We start from the raw sequence: 17,884 nt of genomic DNA on the forward strand, positions 1-17,884 counted from the left end.
GGGTCTGATACAGCATCCTGGGGCTTTATGAGACTATAATACTTGTGTAATGAAGGTTATTCCTGCACTCATAACATTTCATACTCTGGTCTGTACTCAATCATCAACCTACACTGTGAGGCTTGGATGGATAAACATATTAATTATAGAAAGAATCCTTCCGTGGACGGGTGATGTGGAGTGTGCCAGGGCAAGCCGTATTACAGAAAGGAGAAAAATCTCTGTGAGGGTCATGGCAGACCCCCACAGGTGGTAACAAGCTCCTTGGCAATTCCCTCTAGGGTGCAATTTTCTGAAAGTTGGAAACTGAGGGTTCCTCTGGGGTCTCAATAACCCATAGTTCTAAATAAGGTCAAATTTACAGTTACACTGACATCTTGTTGACAGCTTAACCTTCACTCCGGAAGGATTCTAGTCTTTTCCACCATCTCCAATACTTTTGTGAGTTGCTGGGGGTCTTTCTGGCGCATGAGCCAGTGCTCTTCCCCATCTTTGTTACCAGAGCTGCCTGGAATGCAGTCCCTCCACCTGGGATCTGCCCTGCTGAGCTGTTCCCTGATCCGTCGCAGCCACCTGCCTCTGAGCCTGGTTGATGCTGAGACGGTGATTCTCCATCTTTCCTCACAGTGCCCAGTTTGTCAGGTTCCTTGGCCTACAGGGTCAGGGGGCCGGGAGTACCTTGCTGGAATGGCGAGGTGGGGATGGGCACCCGTCCCGCCTGCCCCTGGACACCCAGACCCGCTGGCTGCCCTGGGCTTGGGCCCACTCCGCAGCCAGCCCCAGCACATCTCGTCTGTGAGCTCTCTCCATGGAATTTAGTACGTGTGGTTTTGAAGGGCTGCAAACATTTCTGATCATATTACTTTTTATAAAGCTTGTAGTTGAAAAATATTGAACCTTTTTCAATGAATTGCTGCTAATCTAGGTCACTACCTTCTTGGGTCCTGAAGCTGGCTTTTTAAGCCTCAGTCACACTTGACCTGTATCCCTGCTGAATGATACTAGATTGGTTTGCAGCATATCTAGAGGGTGCCCTCTGTGCCTGTGCCATCAGTGTTGAGTGTTTTGAACAGGTCAATGCAGGGGGTTCCTCTCAAGGCCGTCCACACGGACACCCGCCCGTGGGATAGACCAGACCTCGTCCCCACCAGGTGTGCCTCCACCCAGGCACGTTCTGTCTCACCTGCCAGCCGGCATGTCCTTGATGAGCTCAGTGGATAACCTGACCCCAGCGTTTCCCTTCCTGCAAACCTGGAAACTTACTGGACCAGAAGACGACACCTTGCTCTGAAGACTTCAAGGTTCCGTGACTGTGGCCACAGGGTCCCTCCTATTTTGAATCCTAACTCAGGCCACACAAGTGTCCAGTGAGCCTTTGACCCTGGGTAGTGCCCTATTTGGCCATTTGTAGACAGATTGAGCTATCAACAAATGTGTACATTTCAGGACAGGTGGGCTTGAAAAGGAGAGATAAATCCTTCCAGAGTATAATGTGATCTAGTAGCTAGAGTAGCTGACCTGTGTCTGGTGTTTTAGGTTCACTTGGTGATTTCACAAACACCAGCTTCCTGTTCCCATGGTAACATCTGAGAAATTAGGCATCACAGCATCATGGGCTCAGCAGTGAGAGTGTAGCAGGTGCCCCGATACCGGATCCTGATCTCGGGTTAGCACAGCCAGGACCCCATATTCTACCCTCTTCATTCTTATCCGATTGCCTGAGGTTAACATGTCACCAGAGTCGCTGGGACGTGACGACCTCGCAGGCATCAAACTGCTGAGGGCAGGGACGAGCATTTTAGGGCTAAGCCTGTTCGTTATCTTCTGTGCAAGTGACGCCCCTTGCAGCTGATTTCGTGTCCCCCCCCACCCAAGGTTGGAGATGGCCGAGCTTTCCCACAGTCACAGACAGGTTCTGTCCATTAGCTATCGCGTCCAATTTCCTTGTATATAATCCTGTGGCCACTCAACATCAATGATCCCTGCCCTCACTCCCTGTCCCCCAGAAGATGGATGGCCCACGTCCTCACTCACAGGAAGGCATTTCAATAAAAATCACACTCTGTCTGCGTCCCATTTTCCCTCTGAGCGGGGGAAGCAACCTTATTAAATCAAATTAGATGTGACTTTTAAGCTTCCTCTTGCAGCAGTCAATTGAAAATCTGAATCCTATCATAACACATTGCCTTTTTACGAGTAACTTGACTCTACTTGGTCCCTTGGGGGTTTCCAACCTCCTTTCCATATTAGGGGAGAAACGACTCCCCTCCAGCATGGGTCGCAGAGCCCGGTCCCACCCTTGCTGGACCCGAGGACCTACTCCTGGTCCCAGCTCACCTGTGACCCGGGCTCCTCAGCTCCAGAGTTTGGCCCTGGGGCACCTGTCAGGGACAGAGGCAAGTCAGTGGGCCTCGGGGCCCAAGGTTCCGTATCACCAGCTGCTCCGGGGAGTTAGGTGGTTGCTAGTCTCATGGGAGGCTCTTCTCACGTGAGGCCCTGTGGCCGTGAGCGGGGGTCGGCGTGCAGCCAGGGGAGGCATCTACCCTCCCACCAAGGCCATGGAGCCCACCCATGCTGGCGAGATTCTGGAAGGTGCCCTCAGGGACTGTGTCTGCACCTTTGAGTCTGGAGGAACCAAATCCAGGGCTGGCAGAGGCTGCAGGGCACCTGCTCTCTGCTCAAAGGCGTGGCCAGGTCTGCAGGGAGGGGACGTTGGTGGGACCACCTCATCCGTGCCAGATGCTGCCTGCGCCCTTTGCTTTTTTGTTCATGAGCAGACATCCTTGCTTCACAGATGAGGAATCAGGAGGTCAGGGGGTTTGGGGAATGCATGCGCCCAGAACTGTGTAACTCCGTGCTTGCCATTTACCTGCCACGCCAGAGGGGCCACGTTCCTCACTCAGCGCTGGCACGATCCTAGCAGTAAGGACGGCTCTGGGACCACTCTTGGCTCTGTTGATGGAGGCGTGTGTGGTGTCTGCCTGCCTGGCTGTCTGTCCCGCTGTTCTTTACGGATCCTAATGATGGTCCCAAAGAGATTTTATCCCGGGGCACGAAATTATTTGTTGGCTAGAAATAGCAAGCATCTTAAGAAAACCTGGAAAAATACCCGGTGTACGTGTGCTCTATATAGATACAGACGTAGAACTAGATGTACATTTATATATGGATGTAGATGTGGATATACAAAGAGGTTAGATTTAGATATAGATTAGATATATAGATTACGTATATATATATATATATATATATATATATATATATGTAGATACAGAAGTAGGAGCTCTAGATGTAGATTGTGTGGATATAGATGTAGATGTAGATGATACAGATGTAGATATGGGTATAGATAGAGGTTAGATTTGGATATAGATTAGATATATAGATGATATATATAAGTGCAGATACAGAAGTAGGAGCTCTAGATGTAGATTGTGTGGATATAGGTACAGATGTAGATGATACAGATGTAGATGTGGGTATAGATAGAGGTTAGATTTAGATATAGATTAGATATATAGATGATATATATGTATATGTAGATACAGAAGTAGGTGCTCTAGATGTAGATTGTGTGGATATAGATGTAGTTGTAGGTGATCCAGATGTAGCTGTGGATATAGATAGAGATTAGATTTAGGTATGGATATAGATTAGATATAGGTATAGAAGATATAGATCAGATATGAATATAGATGATATATACATACATAGATATAGATAATACAGATATAACTATAGATATAGATGTATAGGTAGATGTAGAGATTAGATACAGACATAGATTAGGTGTGGATGTAGGTAGTTGTTCCTTTGCCCGCTTTGACAAAAGAAAGGCTCACTTTGTTAAGGGCACTTGAACCTGGAGTCTTGGTGAGCACAGATGCTTGGCATCAAAGTAGACCCTTTGAAGAAAGACAAGACCTAATCTCAACATTGGAGGTTATTTCTAGTAACTCTTAGGAGGGAAATCATCCTGATCCCAGCCAGTGACACGCCAACAAACCCACGTGGGTGACAGTGACATGGGAGGGGGCCGTCGTCGCCTGAAAGCTGGCTCTGTCCCACCATCTCCCGAGACCTGGGGTCTGGGACCCTCGGGGAATTGCCAAAGTTAGCATGATTGTGGAAAGGGTGCAGTGAGCTGTGGGGTGAACTGAGGGCAGGGCTCCTGGCGAGCGTGCCCTAGGGGAGCTGGAGCTCGGAGGTGAAGGAGGGCAGAGCACACCTGTGTTCTGACAGGACCCAGGGTAATTCCTGGTCAAGGGGACATGCATGGAGGTTCCCAGAGACTGAGAACAGCTGGGGAAGCCCAGGGCCAGAGGGCCCAAGGCCCCACACGGGGCCCAGTAACGCAACGCGGCTCAGCCCCACTCCATGATGGGCTCCCAGAGCCCAGAGGGGCTCAACAGCTGCTCAGGTCACATGGCCAGCGGGCAGCAGAACAGACCCTGCCCCACCCCTGCAGGCCCCATGGAGCCAGGAGTTGTGCTGGGTGAGTGTGTGGCCCAACCCTGCCGGCCACACAGGGCTCTGGAGAGACCCATAATGTCCCCTTGGAGGATGGAAATGCTGAACAAACCCACACACCCCAGGGGAAATTAACAAAAGTTAGAAATTAATAAACAGAATTCAGAAATTTTAGAGAATGATGGCATGACCAGAGAGTCTAAAGGGAACTGGATCAAGAGGAAACCTCACATTTAACACGTAAAATTCTACCGAGACTACAACCTTTTTAAAGGAGAATACAGGCAAAAGAAATGAAAAGATTGCTTCTGTTAACGAAGCTCAACTTCATCCTAAAGTAGGATTTTATAATCGGTGTGTCCCATCAAGGCATCATAAACAATTGGAAACACCTCTTAACATAAAAGGCATCCATAGAAAAATTCTGCCGTAAAGGTATTCGTTCATTCATTGCACCTGTAATAGATCAGCACCTGAGGTGGGACGGGGCTGTTCCAGGTTCTAGGAAACAGTGATCAGTGATCAGAGAAGGTTCTGTCCCCAGCTGGTTTTTAACTGTAGTGGGATGGACAGAAAGCAGTGTGCCAACACACGCGTATACACTCACGCACACATACACACACAAACACACACGCACACATACACACACACACATACACACACGTGTATACACACATGCACACATACACACACGCACACATACACACACGCGTATACACACATGCACACATACACACACACACACACGTATACACACATGCACACATACACACATGCACACATACACACACACATACACACACGCACACATACACACACGCACACATACACACACACACACATACACACACGCACACATACACACACAAACGCTGTCGGGGGTAATTGACAACGGGATGTTGTAGAGAAGGGGAGGCCCCGAGCCTGGCTGTCAGGAATCTGGTCCCAGCCAGTGCCCCAGAGGGGAGAGTGTGGGGGACCCCACAGGCCAGTTTCCAAGGCCCTGAGACCAGTAGTGCTCACGTTCCAGGAGTAGCAGGAAGCCACGTGGGTTCGATCTGTCTGTCTGTCTGAGCAGTAACAGGGTGGAGGGAGGAGATGAGCTTGGAGAGGGGGACAGGAGGCGGGATGAGGTAGCCCGTGAGGAATTGGTTGTATTCCCAAGGCAAGGGGCGGGTCTAGAGCCTGGTGAGCTGGGGCAGCCAGTCGGTCAGGGGGCTGCTGTGGGAGAGATGCAGGTGGTGTGGACCAGTGTGAGGGTTAGGGGTCTGCTGTGGGAACCGGGGGAGATGCAGGTGATGTGGACCAGGGCGGCTCTGAGGATGGCGAGGTCTGCTTAGATTCCAGACACTTTCTGAGGCCAAGCTGACAGGGCTGCTGGTGGATGGGACATGGGTGCGAGTGAGAGGGACCAGTGGAGGATACTTTGAGTTTTTGGTCCCCGACAGCCAGGTCAGTGGTTGTTCCATATTTACTGAGATGTGGGGAGCCTGGACTTCCAAGTGGAGGTGAGGTCGGCTGGGAGGTGAGTCCAGAGCTCTGAGGAGAAGGCAGGGCTGAGCCATGAGTGCGGGCATCAGCCGGGGACTGGCCGGCTGCAGAAAAGTGGATGCGACACAGACACAGTTCACAGGAAAAATATGCGGAAGATTAAAAAAGACTATTTAAATGTTCCCTTTTCTTAGAAAACAAAACTGAGTAGCTGAATGAAAAGAAAGAGGCTTATAGTTTTGTTTACTAAATGATCCAAGACAAAAATTATACCGGCGTTGGAAGGAATGCCCTCTGACTGCAGGTACTTGAGACGTTCACGAGAAGAAACTTGTCAGTAGGTGAAGGGGTTTCACATCTCAACCTTGCCTCTATTATTTCCCTTCTAGTCATCCAAATTTTGGGAAAAGACTGAAAAACTCATAGATGTTTAGATATAAAAATGTATTTTGGGACTTCCCTGGTGGCCCAGTGTTTAAGACTCCTCTCTACCACTGCAGGTGACACGGGTTCGATACCTGTCAGGGAACTAAGGTCCTGCATGCCATGCGCACTGCCGGAAAAAAAAAAAAAAGAAAAAAATAATTAAAAAATGTATTTTGAACTGATATTGATGATATTGAAAAACTGAAATAGCCTACAAGTTTAACAGTGAAAGATTATTTTAAAAGTGGTCTTTCCATAAGATGAGCTATTATAAGATTAAGAGATATTATTGAGAAGAATTTCATAATGGTGAGAACTCTTCACAATATTTTAGTTGAAACAATGTGCATTTTAAAAATTAAGTACACGCATTCTATATGCAGAGAAAAAAGACTGGAAGGACGTGTATTAACATGTTAAGAACAGTTGTTTCTGGTGGAGAATTTCAGGTGGTGATAACTTTCTCCTTTCTCCTGTGCCATGCTGTGGGTTGTGGTTTTTCTTCTTTCCTTTACTTAGATTTGTTGTTCTATTTTTCCTCTAGTGATTTAGAAGTTATGATTCTATTTCAGTTCTTCTAGTAATTGCCTTCTGTTGTGTATACAAATATATAAACTAATGATTTTCTATTACTGTCTAGAGTGGGCTTGTATATCTCGTCCTCAAAGGAGACAAACAGGGCCTTCAAACCCTGTACCATCCTTAACTTGGAAGCTTTCTCTTTCTGACTTGTGCACACTTTTATTACACCTTGATAATTATTTAGGCTTAATTATATGCTTTTTGGTTCTGTTGCTCATCGATGTTTTAAGTCCTGTGTATTTCTCTTTTCAAATACAATTTTCCTTTTAGAAGATTATATCCTAAAATAATTATTTCAGAAATCCTGATTATTCAAAGACATTTATTGAGCACTTACTGTGTTTCAGGCAGTATTGTAGGTGCTTGGGGGAACACAGTGAACAAGCATGGGGGCTGTGTGTCTTAGATTCCTGTGAGCTGGCCTTCTGAGTCCTGGAGCGATGGCTGGCTTGCCAGGGCACAGCACGTATCACAAATTCTTTCTTTCCTGTGTCAGAGCACTTACGACATTACAGCATTGTCTTCTTAAATTCAGTGGTACTGTGGCAGAATGTCACACCAATATTGTTTCTGTTTCTTTGTGGATAATCAAATAGTTGTTTTTTTTCCCTTTGCATCTTTAAAAGCTTTTCGAATTTTTCATTTATTCTTGGCAATCCAAGATTTCATCAGGGAGTGCCAAAGTATGAGTCTTCTGATGGATCTTTAAACCTAAATGCGTTCTTCCTTTCTTGAGCTTTGAGAAGTTTTCTGGCATCAGTTGTCTTTCTGGAGCCTCACTCTGCCGGTGTCCTGGTTTGATCTTCTCACTCACAGATCCAAGCTCTGACTGTGCTATCGAGCTGTTTAGCTTCCCATTTCGTTATTTGTTTCTTCTTCTGTTTTTATTTTTGGTTTTAGAGCAGGTATTTCATGAAGGAGAGCTCTTACTTTTAGAGGTTTTCCATTCTGCATATTTTTGGTCTACAGTTTTCTCTCCTCTGATTCTTCATTATTTCTAGCCTGTGCTTCTTTTAATTCCATTAATTTATCAACATAAAAATTCATTACTCTATCTTGTTTTCCAGTTCTGTGATGGAATGCACACACATGCATGTTGTTCTGGACTGAATGTTTGTGTCCTCCCTTCCCAGATTCATTGAGGCCCTAACCCCCACTGAGATGGTGTTAGGAGGTGGGGCCTTTGGGAGGCGATTAGATTTAGATGAGTTTGTGAGGGTGGGGCCCTCATGATGGGATTTGTGCCCTTAGAAGAAGAAAAGAAAATCAGAGCTCTCTCTCCGCCCTGTGAGGACACAGCAAGAAGGTGGCCGTCGGCAATCCAAGAAGCGGGACCAGCCAGACAGCACATCTGCCCACACCTTGCTCTTAGGCTCTTGGCCTCCAGAACTGTGGGCATACATGCTTGTTGTTTAAGCCCCCCCCACCCCATGCCCCCATCTGTGGTGCTTTGTTTTAGCAGCTTGAACAGACGGAGGCATGCAAACTATTCTGAAGGATCAAGGTTTTCAACATATGTCTCTGATCAATCGTGGAACCTGGTAGAGTTGACAGCTTTGGAAATGGCAAACTGTGGTGATTTTGTAAAAAAGAGAGTGGGCATGGGAACCACGAAGGCTACATAATACTGATCAGTGTACAACTAATCAGATGATTTGGAAGAAGTTACAACGAGCAAGGAGTCAGCTGTACAAGGAATAAGGGCTGAATAAGAAGCTATGCTAAAAAAGTGAATCCTTTCTTGGTAGGATTACAAGAGGGCCATGTGCCACAGATGGTGGGCATTTTTAGAGACATGTAAGAAAACTTCTCATGACATTTTGAGGACCAGGAGCAGTGAAATGATTATGTAAATGATATTAGATTTAGGTGACTAAAAACTGAATTAATTGCTGTATTTGGGGAATATCAGTTTAAAAATTTACTTTACTTTAAAAATTTTTTAATTTTTTCCCCAATTTTATTGAGACACAACTGACATGTAACGTTATGTAAGTTTCAGGGGCTATTAAATGAAGTACTGATGGAGTTGTGGGGACTTTCCCGTGTCACCCCCTGCGGAATGTTGAAGGTCGCTGAATTATCAGATGTCACAGCTGTTTGGGGAGGGACGGGGGTGCTGGAGAAGGGAGTCAAAACTCGAGTTGGTAAAGTGAATATTTTAAAATGAATGAGAAGAAATTAACAAAATCAATGTTAGTAATAGCAAATGCACATCTTACCTGAGATTTTTAAAAAACAGGACTAGATTTAAATCTGAATTCACAGAAGTCAGGTCCAGTAAAGGCATTGTGTTGACCACAGGTTAAGCACAAGCCAGCATCACAAGGCTATGAAAACACCTTCAAAGTCATGGTCCAGGGTGAGATGTTGCAATCAGGAAAGGAGAACAAATTCATGTTCTTTGAGTACTTGAGGTAAACTTGTGATTAAGTCAATGCATACATGCATTATTTCCTTAAAGAAAAATGACGTTGGCCATTTCTGTTGCATGGAAAATGTTAGGAGTCATAATTTGGGGTTACAAATAAACATCTGGTTTGTTGGCAAAAGCTGTTGAAGAGACCTCTGAGTTACCATGTTGCCTGTGTTGTAAGAACATAGGGTTCTCGGTGCTGGTGTCCTCCCCACATGGTTGGGACTGAGATGCTTACTCAGCTGAGGCTTTGCCCCGCCTTTTATGCACCTGCTCCCATGGGCATAGCCGTGGGAGGACCTGCAGTCTACCCGAATCCCACACCTGGGTTTCCAAACGTCTTGACAACAAGGGTCTCACTGCTGTCTCTCACCTGTGCTGTGGGGACTGGAAGACAAAGCCAATACTTGGGGTCAAGGAGCTTGGAGCCTGTGCCCCAGGTCCACCACTGACTAGTGGGGAGGTTGGTAGAAATCAGAGCCTGTCCGGGGCTGCCCCACCCCAATCATAAAATGAGGAAAGTAAAGCCTGCATCGTAGGATTGAGGGCCAGCAGGTTAAGTTAGCCCCGTACCTGCAACATGGATTTGATATTAAAATTGACTTCAGTTCCTCATCTCTCTCACGAGGCCACTGTCTTCCAGGAGCTCCTCCGGGTCGTCCCCCAGGCAGATGGTTCTGGGTTCAGGGCTCTTGCTCGTGCACAGACCTGCAGCTTCTCCTTCTGCTGGACCATCCCCCCCATTCTCTTCCTGTGCTTTGGTCGTTCTAGGGGATGCATTCCACATTCTGTGACACCCACCTTCCACTTGTACCTATTCAAATCCACAAGCACCCTGCTGAGTTCCTTTTTTGTAAATTGCATTTGTGATTTGAAATGATGAACATGGATGTTTTGACATTTGTAATGAGCATGAGTTGGTTTGTATATTTCTAAGGTGCTTCCCCAGATAAAATCTATTCGTGGTCATCCCTTGCCAGATAGTCCATCTGTAATGACCCCATGGTCATGTGATCAATTATACTTTATCATTAGCATGATAGCATAATCATATAATGAAAAAACTGATGCCATGTAATTCTTCCTGGTGGAATGGATCGCGTGAGAATCTGCCCAGCCACCTGGCAGTCAGGTGGCAGTGAGGACGCACATGCCGCTTCATGGCTAGCAGTACAGAGGGGCTCTGTTCTCTACTATTAGCAGGTTTGGGCTCATGCACCTTATTTCATTCATCTGCCTTGAAAATATAACTCACACTCTTTCCCACACTTTCTATGTTTCCATTCATTGTATATAATTTCACTTCACTGTCTTGACTGGTTCAGTTGGAATCTCATCCTCGGCTATTGTTTCACCAGAAGGGAACTGAGGGTTCCGGTGGCCCAGGTGTGTGCTCACCTGTATCACGCAGTGGCTGGGTGCCAGGGGCTCAGCTGCCCACACCTGTGCACCTTCCGTGCTGAGGAAAACCACCTAAAATCCACCCAAATGTCAGGGCTAGTCTCCAGGGTCTGCTCACACAAACCAGGTGAGCTTCCAAGGCCAAGAGGACATTAAAATACCCTCAAGACCCTGTGGCTCCATGCAGGACGTGTCTTTCTCTTTGATGAATAGCAGGACCAAGGTCAACAGGGCACTGCTACCTGCTCAGAGAGGCACCTGTGCCCTTGTCCTGGGGTCCCCTGGACGCGGCACACTGTCCCCAACAGTCAGTGTGCAGAAGTGTCTATTCTGTCTTCCACTGGGTTAAACAATGGTAAGGGGGACGTTTGGGTGCGTGAGTTTTCCTGTGTCTGTCAGAGGTCTCCCACGTTCAAAATGTCAGAGTCCGCACTTGTAACACCAACAAAATCCAAGGCCAGTATCACCTAAACATCGACACAAAGGAGGGTGTGGTTACAGTGAAGCCCTGAGGCTGATAATCCCAGGGCGTCTAGAATTTTCTATTGAAAAACATGTATCTTTCCCCTTGCTCACTTAAATTGTTATTCTAATTAGCAATTAATTTGAATGATTTCAGGGCTAACGTGCCAGGTGTAAGTTAAGTGATCAGAGCTCTTCCACCTCGACCTGAGGGTCCACAGGGTGTCCCTACACCCCCTTCATCTCCTGCTCCCGTGGCTGAGAGCACGGAGGCTGGACGCGGGGTCTGTGCTCCCTTCCCCCTTCATCTCTATTCAGTAGCAGTTTTCTTCTCCCCTCTGTCTGTTGAGGTCACACGTTTTAGTTCAAAAAGTGTGACTTTTGGTACAAAGCCATCCTGCACGTTTGGACGCAGGATTCTTGACCCCGCTGTTTCTCGGGAGCCGACGCGCCCTTCAGCAGGGCCTCCACTGGCTGTTTCTTTGACATGCTTCACCAAACCTAATAGCTCCCTATTACCAGCTACAATTTAGCATCTGAGCCAGGAACTGGATGAGAAAAGGGGAGAAAAGGGTGTAAATTATACGGAGTAGCGGGGAACAAAGGTTTTATTTCTCCTGAGCACAACCCTTTGATAGGAAAACGGGGAGACAACTGTGTCACTAATTTAATTAAGTAGTATGAGATTTCAGGGCCCGCAGATGCCATTTAGAATGGGATTAATCAAGAGCGGGTGACAAAAATGAATAGTCACACACAATGTTCGCGTTTTTAACAATCCGACACAGTCGACTGGAATCAAGGGCTCTTAAAACAGGACACAGTTTTGCTTGCTAATCCAAATCTACCTCTGCTTCCTCCTTACAATGCGTGGCTTGTCCTCATGGGGCAGAAACCTTTTCATATTTTCCTGCTGAAATCCAGGCCCCCAAAGTCAGAGGATAAAGGAGCTGGTTCATCTACGGACGGTCTGTTTATTCCCCTTTCTCTGAGCATGCTCTCCAAGAAAGAAGACATGCCCTTGGGGAATCGTAGAGCATCTTTTGAGAGAACCTTAGTGCATGTTAAATATCAAATATGTTACAACTCAGATCTATGGCTGAGCACACGGGTGCAGCCCTGTGGATGGGGAGCGCCAACTGTGTGCTCAGGCGGTGTGGAAGGAGGGCCGGAAGGAATGGGGTTGACACTGACCACCCAAACACACACACCACCTGTGCGGAGGCTGCCCGAGGGTGCCTGTAACAGGCTCTCGGACGTAGCAGAAAAAACACCCATTTCAAAAACTGGACAGAAAGGAGCAAAGAGGGCCCCCAGCCCTGCGTTACCTGACACAGGCCTCAGGACATCACAACCAAAAATGTCTCAGAGTTTGGAAAGCCTTGGGGAGACCTGACTCACTTCCAAATCAATTTACTGATCTGAATATGTTTGGCATGTGGATCATTTATGCATAAATGGACTTTTCTCAAATTCTTGGGAGTACTTGAAAATTATTTTCCAGTCTCTTAAGAGTTTAAGCAGCATTCTGAAAATTCTACTTAGCCACACTGACTGCTTTATTTCACATACTTTGGAAATGGTGAAAAAGTTTAGGTTGCCCATCAAACGTTTTCAGAAATTCTAAATTATTAGAGACTGGGATAGGGAGGTTTTGCCGGTCAGGAGATTCTTAAGCTCCATGTGAGTCAGGCAGGTGGGTGCTTGCATCTCTGCACACCTGGTTGTCAGCTGTTTTGGCATGTGTAGCATCTCCATCTAGAGATCATTCCCTGTGGCTAAAAACCACAACCAAACCAAACCACAAAGTCCTTTCTGAACCCTAGAGGTTTGTAGTGGCCTGTAGTGGCTTTCCCGGGGAAACATTTGAAACTATTAAATATTTATTAAACGTATTTGAGGAATATCTAGGGATTTCAGAATAACTTTTTACTCTTCCTGCTTCAATGACACAAATAATTAAAATTGGTTACATTATCTCCCAAATCTGAAGAATAAGAAATGATATTGGAAAAGTTTTTGTTGTTAGAACAATCTCCCTGTTCCATGCTCATGAGGAAATGACAGAAGCCCTCCTTCCTCAGATGAAGGAGATCCAGCTCAGAGACTATCTGAGAATACCTTTGTGAGTCCAAAATGCCTCACTGCCCTGCCAACCCCCGTGGGGCGGCCCCCTGGCAAAGAGGTTCCAAGCAGGACGGCCAGGCACACAACCCTAATGAAGACCAGGGCCCAGAAATCTCTATCTGGCCACCTACAGCCCTGTTCCCTGCCTCCCTGCAATTTTGTCTCGAAGCTGGTGGATCCCAGACACTGGAAGGGGCGGCCAGGTCTGGCCTTGGTTCAAAGAACGACAGAAAAGTAGCAGGACTTGGGTTGTAATCGTGTCTCCACAGTGGAAGGGTGATGTTTTAGGAGAGGCTGGGATGCAAGCTGGGCACCAGCCCGGGCATGTGTCTCCAGGCCCGGCTCCCTCGATAGACGTGTCTCGTTCAAGTTCCTGGACATTCCCGGCCACAGCTGCCTCCTCACAGACACAGACCAGGTCCTCCCAAGAGGCTCTCCAGCCTGGAAATCTGGGAGTTGTAACCACAGGGGCTCTGCTGCTGAGAGTGACAGAGCAGACGAAGCCTCGGTGTTGACCTGGCATTTGGACCCGGTGGGGATTCGTCCAGGGAAGTGTGAAAAGGAGGCGAGACACTGCGTCGGACTGGCGGAGCTCAAATCCAGGTTCAGCACTGGGGCCGTTTCTACCTGGCGGGAGGCTCGGATGGGAAGGACTCGGCTGACATCGCTTTCCCGGGTGGTCAGGGCGCCCTGGGCAGCAGGAATGCTCACCTGCCTTCATGCCAGACGTCGGGTCACTCCTGCATCTGCCCAGGAGCTGGGAGCGTCGGGGCAGGGCTCCCCCTTTCCCCACAGGAAGCCTGGCCGCTCACTGAGATGGAAGGGGGGGCCTCAGGCCTGCCAGCGAACAGCCCCAGAAACCTCTGTATGTCTCTTTCCTCTTGGTCCTCCTGGGTGCCCAGGTGCCTGTTTGCCGGGAGACGCCCACCAGAAAACTCACAGCTAAAACAGAACGTCAGGAGCCATTACAGGTCTGCAAAGGATGCCTTTGAAGCTGGCTTTGGCCATTTTCAACCACCCTTGAGCTTCCTTCCGCTAACTGAACCACATATTTATTTTTTGTAGGTGAGATTTCATTTTCATTCATTCCAGGTCTGTTTTCTGCTATGTTGGCAACAGTACGAAGCAGAGAAGACCTGAGTTCAGATACCCGCTCACATTTACCCTGAAAACCAAGGAGGAACCCCTCGGCCCCTTGGACTCTGCTTCCTGCACTTGGGGAGCTGGCGGCAAGCATTTCAGGGCCAGTGATTTACCCAGGCCGCACCCTCCAGATCCAGGAGGCCCTGTGCCCTCCGACCACGCCTCCCAATTCCCTCTTTCCAGCAGGAATTGCCTTGAAGTATTGGATCCCTAGATAGAGAGGATCTGGAATGAAAGTTCAGGACATTTTGTTATAAACAATGTATAGAGTTGAAAACTATTAGGACTTTTACAGATTTTCTCCATCATTCAAAATTCATTCCTTGGCAGATTTTTGGTTGTTGTTTTGAATAGACTTAGAGCTCCTGTTATCTTTCTGACATTATGTGTGCAATTACAATTACACACAACCTGGAAAATTTTGCTTGACTTTAAACCGACGTTTGCTAGCCAGTTTCTTTAAGAATGATCAGTTGTTGATTTCAACTCAAACAAAATAGCTCTAGTAGACGGCCCAGCCCAAGAGTGCATCAGACGTATGACACGTGGTTCTGGACCGGCGGGAGCCTTTCTTTTTTCCACCATCAGGCATTTGGCCGACCCAGGCACCTCTCCCATCTTTCTAATAATGCATCCGTGCAGGAAGGTCTCAGGGCTTCCAGGGGTGGCCCTGTTTCTCATTGCAAACCAGACCAGGTCCCACCCCACTGCACTCCGGAGGAGAAATGGGGGAGGGACTGCCCGGTGTTTGTCTGCACACCCTCAGGGTACAGCTGGGTGCACAGTGGGTGTCCTTGCACTGGGGTCCACCTGGCCAGTCTGACCAGGGCACCTGGAGTGGGGGAGGGTGCTTAAGAAATCAGGCCTGATGTTAATCTTAGTCAGTAAGGCCAACACACTCGATAAATCAACCTCCTTCTTCTAGATGTACTTTAAAGATTTTTAAAAATATATATATTTTTAAATTTATTTATTTTATTTATTCTTTTTTTTTTTTGGCTGCATTGGGTCTTTGTTGCTGCACACGGGCTTTCTCTAGTTGCAGCGAGCGGGGGCTACTCTTCGCTGTGGTGTACGGGCTTCTCATCACAGTGGCTCCTCCTGTTGTGGAGCACGGGTTCCAGGTGCACGGGCCTCAGCAGTTGTGGCCCACGGGCTTCAGTAGTTGTGGCTCGCGGGTTCTAGAGCGCAGGCTCAGTAGTTGTGGCACACGGGCTTAGTTGCTCCGCGGCATGTGGGATCTTCCTGGACCAGGGATGGAACCCCTGTCCCCTGCACTGGCAGGTGGATTCTTAACCACTGCGTCACCAGGGAAGTCCTAGATCCATTTTAGAGAAACACAATCTCCATCAGTAGAATGCCTGAAGTAGAAAATATGTTGATATCTGTTCCATGATTTTATTTTGAAATGTCTCAAACTTGAGAGGTCCATGGAATCGGGGTTCAGTAGACAGAGGAGAGAGCTGAGAACCCATAGGCAAGATGCTTCATCAGGTGAAGTGAGGTCCCAACACACACAACACAACCACAGCAAAGGTGCTTTTCACAGACAGAGAAAAATCAAAGCTTATGCACAATCCCTTTCAAAATTGTTATAATTTTAAGTCTTAATTAACGTGGTTTTACATTACAACTCAGTGCAAGACTCAATATTAAATATCTGAGCTCATCTGTAGTCTGAGATTATTGAAACGTTCCCCTTCTTCCATTGTCGCTGAACAGTCCTAAGAGAAAAGGAAGGAGGGAAGATACAAGGTGGGCATCAGAAGTGGTCAAACCAAGCACGGGGGGCAGGGAGATTATCAGAGCCGAAGAGACGTGCATCAGACAAATGCATCAGACAGAGAAGCTGGTATAAGTAGCCCTAAAGTACAAAGGGAGAAGTATAGATTCTTAAAAAAAAAAAAAAAAAAACACAGTGTGTTAATGCTGGATGGGACATGAATGAGAACCTTTAGAATTAGGCTAATAAACCATTTGATTAAAAAGTGAGCCAGGCAAGCTTCAATATGATGAGAATGATGAAGTCGGTAAAAATAGTCTTGAATTAGCTGAGTTAGTATTCTTTTTCCAAACCTGTTCAACAGGAAAAAACTAAAGGCAAATGTCTGGGCAATTATGAAGCAACACAGATGTCATGGGAGTGGCTGATGGGGAGCAGACCAGAGACCCCCAGGAAACAGGTGCCCTCAGGGGAGACAGGTGTCCTCAGGATCCCTGGACCCTAAATGTGCACCAAGGAGAGAAGGTGAAGGGTTCCTGGTGGGAACAGACACACAAGCCGTGGATGTGAACGCGTCACTATGAAGCAGTGTCAGGCGACCCAGAAAGGAAGACGGCACAGGGTCAGATTACTCAAATGCATTTTATTAAAGCCGTATTTTCTTGACTTGGAGACAAAGTTTAGTTTGTTCTTAAGCCGAATGTGGTTGTGACTTTTTGTCCTTTGCACAAATACAATTTACTGTGGCTCCTGATACTTTGCCCAGGTCAGGATTGGGATTCAAGGCAACTGACAGATGTGCAGAGGGTGTGGTAGGCGAGGGGACAGAAAGCAGGCGGGGGGTCAGGCACAGCCTGGGTCTGAGCCTCCTCTCCACCCCCCCAGGGTACGCGTCCCCCCCTGCCCCCTCGGCAGGTGTTCCAGGGGCTCCCGGGCTGGTGGCATCTCCAGCCTGTCCCCGGCCACCGCAGGGGACTCTCCCAACACATCGTCCGGGGACCTGCTCCTGAGATGACACTGCCCAGGGAGCCGCGAGCACTGGGGGAGGAGGACAGGACGGGAGCAGCACGCCCTGCCGAGGCTTCCGGTTCAGGCCTGAGACAGAACACGAGCCCCCGTGAGCAGAGGCTCCCCCGCGGTGCTGACACACGGAGGACAGGGAGCCAAGCAGGGGAGCAGGAAGCAGCGGCAGGGCAGGAACCTGAGTCTGGAAAGAGCCTCAAGGAGCAGGAAGCTGGGCTGGTGGTTCCCTGGGGGCCTCGCTCCAGGCACAGGGAAGTGGGGCTGCAAAGGGTCAGAGGGGTCCCAGAGGGGCCAGTGGTCCAGGGAGATGAGGAAGGGGGAGACTCTAGATGATGCAGCTGGAGAGGCGGGGGCGGGCCTGGGGGCTTCCCACACGGAGTGATGCTCGACCACCAGGATGTCTGGAGACAGAGAGATGTGCCCTGACACCTGGGAAGGTGGAGGAGGGGCCGTAGGGGCCGGGGGAGGGGCAGGGACCCCAGAGGAGTCTTGTTCCTGAGCCCAGTCCTGAGGGGATGGAGGCTTGGGTGGGGTGCCGGCAGCAGGGGTGGTGGGAAGAGGCTGAGTTCCACAGCTGTCCCACATTTTGAATGGAGGGAGAGGGCCGCGCGGTTTCGATT

This window comes from Balaenoptera ricei, chromosome 3 (genome assembly GCF_028023285.1).
Source record: "Balaenoptera ricei isolate mBalRic1 chromosome 3, mBalRic1.hap2, whole genome shotgun sequence".
NCBI lineage: Eukaryota > Metazoa > Chordata > Mammalia > Artiodactyla > Balaenopteridae > Balaenoptera > Balaenoptera ricei.